A 7,338-nucleotide genomic window follows, 5' to 3' on the forward strand; every position below is an offset into this window, starting at 1 on the left:
AATGGCAATTTAATGAAGTTGTTGGGAGTTGATTAAACAGCTTGCTATGTATCGTACAAAGTGTGACAGGATATATAGGCTTTGTGCACTTTATGTATTTCAATTCATTTATCCTACAAATATTCAATGCCTTTTGTGTGTTAGACATCCTAGACGCTGAAAATACAAAATGGATTAAGACTCATTTCCTTCTTCCAAAGCTCACAGCTTAAAAGGAGAGAGACGTAAACAAGTAATTGCAAGGCAAGTGACAATTTCTATAGTAAAAGTACCTTTTGAGGTTGGCATATACATAGATTTAACTTACTTATTACAATTGACTTTGTAAACAGCCCAAGTGCCCATCAACCCATGAATGGATTAACAAATTGTGGTATATGTATACCATGGAATACTATGCAGCCATAAAAAAGGTGGAGACTTCACATCTTTTATGTTTACCTGGATAGAGCTGGAACATACTCTTCTTAGTAAAGTATCTCAAGAATGGGAAAAAAGTATCCAATGTACTCAATACTGCTAGGAAATCAATATATAATCACCTACACATGCATATGAATGGTAAAACATAACTATAGTCCAGAAAGTAGAAGGGAAGAAGAAAGGGGAGGGGAGCGGAGGGGTGGGAAGAGTAAGGGTATTTGGGGGGACCCCACCTAATGTGCATGATACAGTGGAACATTTCAAAACTATTAAGAATATAATTGTGGGCTCGGCGCCTATAGCTCAACCGGCTAAGGCGCCAGCCACGTACACCTAAGGTGGCGGGTTCGAATCCCCAGCCCGGACTCGCCAAACAACAATGACGGCTGCAACCAAAAAATAGCCGGGCGCTGTGGCGGGCGCCTGTGGTCCCAGCTACTTGGGAGGCGGAGGCAGGAGACTCGCTTGAGCCCAGGAGTTGGAGGTTGCTGTGAGCTGTAATGCCACGGCACTCTACCCAGGGGGACAGCTTGAGGCTCTGTCTAAAAAAAAAAAAAGAATATAATTGTGATGGATGTGTTACTTAGTTCAATGTAAGCATTTCACATGTATATCAAATCAGTACACTGAACCCCATAAAAGCATCAGTGTATAAACAAAAATAAAAATAAATTGATATAGCAAAAAAAAATTGCCATTGTAATAAAACCACCCTTCTTTTTTTTGAGAGGGTCTCACTTTGTCCCCCTCCCTAAAGTGCTGTGGTGTCATAGCTCATAGCAATCTTTACCTTGGGCTATTTTTAGAGGGGGGCTCTCACTCGGGCTTAAGCTGGTCTTGAACTCATGAGCTCAGATGATCCACCTGGCACCATGCCCAGCCTCCATTTTTTCTATTATTCATCCCTTTATTTTGAATTTAACATTTTCTATGTAGTAGTCAATTCACATTCCTTGTTAGCACTTTGATAATAATCAGAATCTTCAAAACGGTAAACAGGATTTCTGAAACTAGATCAGAATATCAGTACTAGTTAGAATGGACCCTTGGATTTATGACACTAGTTCTCAAAGTTCATGACAATCCCTAAGGCCTTTTCAGGGGATCCAGGAGGTAGAAACATTTCCATGATATGTTATATGCTTTTTTCACTGTGTTCTCTCATAAGTGTCCAGTAAAATTTTCCAGTCCATAATGTGATAATGGTAACAGATTACACAAGCAGATATGAGACTCCAAACTGTCTCATTAAGTCAGATATTAAGAGGGTTGCAAAAATGTAGAACAATGCCAATCTTCTTACTAATTTTTTATTTGGATAATAAAGTAATTTTTTATTAAAATATGATATTGCCAGACGCAGTGACTCACGCCTATAATCCCAGCTACTCAAGAGGCTGAGGCAAGAGAATCACTTGAGCCCAAGAGTTTGAGGTTGCTGTGAGCTATGACACCATGGCACTCTACCAAGGACAACAAAGTGAGACTGTCTCAAAAAAAAAAAAGAAATATAGTAAGATAAATGGATGAGGTAATTAGAGGAACAAAAAGAATGAATGTAGGGAGATCAATTCAGAGACTATAGTCATGTAGAATTGAAAGTACATGTCCAGGATGGTATCCATGGAAATTCAGAGACATGACCAGATCCATGAGATGTTTAGGGGGAAAAAGTAATGGACTTCAGTAATATCCCTCACCCTACACCAGAAGTGACATCCTGACGTCTGACCCTGAAGCTTAGTTTTGCTTTGGACAGATTTATTAAAGAGAATCAATTTCTAGCTTCTCAAATTCCTCAAATCATTCTTTTCTAAAATTAATATACCTAAGAACAGTACATTTTATAAAAGAAAGGCTTACTTTGTTTTTGTTTTTTTCTTTTAAGACAGAGTCTTACTACGTCACCCTTGGTAGAGTGCCGTGGCATCATAACTCATAGCAACCTCAAACTCTTAGGCTTAAGTGATTCTCTTGCCTCAGCCTCCCAAGTAGCTGGGACTACAGGTGCCCGCCACAACACCTGGGTTTTTTTGTTGTTGTTGTTGTTTAGCAGGCCCAAGCTGGGTTGGAACCCACCAGCCCCAGTGCACATGGCTAGGGACTGGTGGGGACTGGTGGGTACAGCCCACTGAGGTACAGGTGCTTAGCCAAAAGGCTTACTTTGACCCCTTAGTATGATTCATTACCCAGGCATAAAATTTATGTGGGTGCCAAATAAAGGAATAAATAAATAATGATTAATAATGGATCCTCAAACCTGAATTCTATAATGATTAATGAAGGATCCTCAAACCTTGCAAAATGTCCCTCATTTAATACATATTTTTGTGAGGGCTGACCTACAAATTTAGAAACAGGACATTTTGGTCTATGTTGAACAATTCTGAATTCTAAACAGAAGGTTCCATATAAATAAGTGACTTTGTTTTTTTTGTTTTTTTTTGAGATGGAGCGTCAAGCTATCCCCCTGGGTAGAGTACCATGGCATCATGCTCACAGCAACCTCCAACTCCTGGGCTCAAGTGAGTCTCCTGCCTCAGCCTCCCAAGTAGCTGGGACTACAGGCGCCCACCACAACGCCTGGCCATTTTTTGGTTGCAGCCATCATTGTTGTTTGGCGGGCCCGGGCTGGGGATTTGAATCCGCCACCTTAGGTGTACGTGGCTGGTGCCTTAGCCGCTTGAGCCACAGGCGCCGAGCCATGACTTTATTTTAAAAACAACTTGAGTATTTTCCAGGCCTAATAATGGATAAAAAAAAAATTTTTTTTTGAGACAGTCTCACTTTGACACCCTCAGTAGAGTGCCCCAGCATCATAGCTCACAGCAACCTCAAACTCTTGGACTCAAGCAATTCTCTTGCCTCAGCCTCCCAAGTAGCTGGGACTACAGGCACCAACTAGAATACTTGGCTAGTTTTCTATTTTTATTTATTTATTTTTTTTGAGACAAAGCCTCAAGCTGTCGCCCTGGGTAGAGTGCCATGGCATCACAGTTCACAGTAACCTCCAACTCCTAGGCTCAAGCGATTCTCTTGCCTCAGCCTCCCAAGTAGCTGGGACTACAGGCGCCCACCACAACGCCTGGCCATTTTTTTGGTTGCAGCCATCGTTGTTTGGCGGCCCGGGCTGGATTGGAACCCACCAGCTCAGGTGTATGTGGCTGGCGCCTTAGCTGCTTGAGCCACAGGCACTGAGCCAGTTTTTCTATTTTTAGTAGAGACAGGGTTGTGCTCTTGCTCAGGCCAGTCTCAAACTCCTTAGCTCAACTGATCTTCCTGCTTCGTCCTTCCAGAATGCTAGATTATAAGTGAGAGCCACCACAACTGGCCTATCAAATCCTATAATGAAGTGTTTTTCCACTTATCTTCACCTTATGCAATGTTAAATATTTTCTGATTTTTATTAACAAGATTGAACTTGCCTATACTTGGAAACATATTATAATTATTACTATTTTTACAGATGATGTCTTGCTTTGTTGCTCAGGCTGGAGTGCAGTAGCATGATCATGGCTCACTGAAGTCTCAAATACCAGGGCTTAATCCATCCTCCTGAGTAGCCAGAGCATATGTGTGTGCCACCATACCTACCTAATTTAAAAAAACAAAACGTGTTTTAAAGACAAGGCCTCACTATGTTGTTCAGGTTCCTAGATACATATTAAATGTCTACTTAAAACGTGTGAGTCAACCTAAAAAAAAAAAAAAAGTGCAAATCATTGGCAAATGCCAGACCCATTCTCCAAAATTTCTGAGTAATTTGTAACATTCTGGATAGCAGTTGGGATTATAGTTAATCTTTGTGTTTTAAGCTATCCAGTTTTACCTGCAAGTCTTGCAAAATCAGTTTCTGCATTTTGATACAGCTGTGACTAGTGGTTTGCCAAAAGATTATTATTAAAACAAAAGAAAGAAGGGCCAGGTGAGGTGGCTCATACCTGTAAGTCTAGCACTCTGGGAAGCTGAGGTGGGTGGATTGCTCTTGCCTGAGAAAGAGCAAGACCTCTCTACTAAAAATAGAAAAAAATGCTGGGCGAGGTGGCTCACACCTGTAATCCCAGCACTTGAGAGGCCAAGGTAGGTGGATTGCCTGAGCTCATGAGTTTGAGACCAGCCTGACTGAGCAAGAGTAAGACCCTGCCTCTAAAAATTGCTGGGCGTTGTGGTGGGCACCTGTAATTCCAACTACTCAGGAGGCTGAGGCATGAGAATCGCTTGAGCCGAGAGTTTGAGATGCTGTGAGCTATGATGCCAGAGCACTTGCTGAGGGTGTCAAAGTAAGACACAGTCTCAAAAAGAAAAAAAAAGGTTCTATTCATCCCACGATTTGATTTCTCAGCAGAATTTGACACTGTTGAGGCCTCCCTCTTGGAGACGTGCTTTCTTTTCTAGGGTTCCAACACATTACACCCTCATGATTTTCTTCTCCTTTTACTGCCTGTTTCTTCTCAGTTTACTTTGCTGGCTCCTCTTTTTCTGCCAGAGTTCTAAACATTGTAACATCGTAGGTCCCCATCTGGGATTTCTTCTTTCTCAGTCTTTATTCTCTCCATAAGTGACTTAATCCAGTCCCCAAGATTCAAATACGATTTATATTCTGCTGGTTCTTCATTTATATCTCCCTTTATGATAGAAACTTTGCTTTACACCTCCCTATCCCACATCCTACTAAAGCTCTTCACGTGGATGTGTAAGGGTGAGGGGAAACTTGCCTTTTCCCCTAAAAGTTTGCTGAAAGATAAACTCATAATTAAGACAGAATAATAAAAGAAAGGATTTATTTACCATGTGAATGGAGAGAAATCAGAGTCATAACCCAATTTTCCCAAAGAGTTCAGATATCTTGGGCAGTGCCTGTGGCTCAAAGGAGTAGGGTGCTGGCCCCATATGCCGGAGGTGGCAGGTTCAAGCCCAACCCTGGTCAAAAACTGCAAAAAAAAAAAAAAAAGTTCAGATATCTTTATACAGGCCTTTTAGAGAGGACGGAAGAAATTGAAATTGAGGCATACAGGATATAAATGGTTGCTAGGGAGGTTCCTAGGGAGGTTCCTAGGGAGGACAAATGGATGGGGGAGAAATAGATTGACTTATAGATTAACCTGGGAGACAGGTGTTTATGACCGCAATGATTTGGGCTTGGTCCACATATATTCCCAACCCTCATTCCTGAAATAATTTGAGATAATAGGAGAGGAGAAGAGGAGTTGATTTTCTACTTTGGTCTTCTGATCAGAGCAGTCCAGTTTATGCAGATACAGGGAAGCCTCCTCCAGTGTTTCTTGACCTTGAATGGCCTTCAATTCAAAATATTTTTTGTACTAGGGACGATATTTTGGAGTAAAGTTTCCTCAGCTCCTTTGGATGGCTAGCAGACACCTCAAAATCATCACAGCCAATAATGAAATAGTGAGTTTCCTCTCTGGCAATGACTTGCTGCTAGCCGTATTAGCCACACTTTCCTTCTTCAGTAATGGAATTCCCAAATTTTGGCTGGGCAGATATTGCCCAGAGTGCAGATGCACTGTATAGCCTCCTCGTTTGAGTATGATCTGTGACCAAGTTCTGCCTATGGAGAAGTGAACAGAGGGGATAGCTTGACTTTCAGGACATATATTATACTTGAAAATCATAAGGCAAGCCCTCCATTTCTCTTTCCCCTCAGCACTGTGGCTGGAACACCGACCCACTGGATGTTGTGGTGAACTTTCTCTGACCACGCAGAGAAAGGGCAACTTTGGGTGAACCACACAAAAGCAATTTGAGAAGCACTGCTGTAGGGGTCAGTGGAGGAATGGTGCAGAGAGTCTAAGTTCTGAATGCAAGGTGAGCATTTCAGCCCTAGATTGCTTATATTCTTTTTTTTTTTTTTTTAGAGACAGAGTCTCACTTTATTGCCCTTGGTAGAGTCCTGTGAGGTCACAGCTCACAGCAACCTCCAACTCCTAGGGTTAGGAAATTCTCTTGCCTCAGCCTTCCAAGTAGCTGGGACTACAGGCACTCGCTATAACGTCCAGCTATTATTTCATTGCAGTTTGGCTGGGCCTGGTTCAAACCCACCACCCTCAGTATATGGGGCCAGTACCCTACCCACTGAGTCATAGGCACTGCACTATTTATTCACCTCTTAATCAAAATGTCTTTGCTGCTATGATTTCAGTGTGTCTCCCAAAGTTCATGGGTGGGAGGTGTCCCCAGTGCAGCTGTGTGCGGAGGCAAGGCCTAATGGGAATCATTTGGGTCGTTGAGGTACCACCTTCATGAAGGCTAATGCCTTTATCATGAAAGTGGGTTTCTTACCTTTTTTTTTTTTTTTTTTTTGAGACAGAGTCTCATTCTGTTGCCTGGGCTACAGAGTACGTTTCTTATAAAAGGATGAATTCTGGGCCAGGTGTGGTGGCTCAGGCCTGTAATCCTAGCATTCTAGGAAGCCGAGGCGGGTGGATTGCTTGAGCTCAGGAGTTCAAGACCAGCCTGAGCAAGAGCCAGACCCTGACTCTAAAAATAGCCAGGCGTTGTGGCAGGTGCCTGTAGCCCCAGCTACTTGGGAGGCTGAGGCAAGAGGATCGCTTGAGCCCAAGAGTTTGAGGTTGCTGTGAGCTTATGATGATGCCATCAGTACCCTACAGAGGGCTACAAAGTGAGACTCTTGTCTTGAAAAACAAAACAAAACAAAAAGGATGAATTTGGTCTTTCCCCTTCTTCTTTACCTCCATTTTCTACCTCTCCCCTTATCTTCCCCCTTTCCTTTTTCTCTCTCCTTTCCACAATTTAGTCTTTTTTTTTTTTTTTTTTTGCCTCTTGCCTTGACTTAACACAGGGAGAAGGCCCTTCATTATTATTTTTTTTTTTTTTGAGACAGAGTCTCACTATGTCACCCTCAGTAGAGTGCTATGGCATGACAGCTCACAGCAA

This window comes from Otolemur garnettii, unplaced genomic scaffold, assembly GCF_000181295.1.
Source record: "Otolemur garnettii isolate 467f Iridium unplaced genomic scaffold, OtoGar3 scaffold00181, whole genome shotgun sequence".
NCBI classification, from domain to species: Eukaryota; Metazoa; Chordata; class Mammalia; order Primates; family Galagidae; genus Otolemur; species Otolemur garnettii.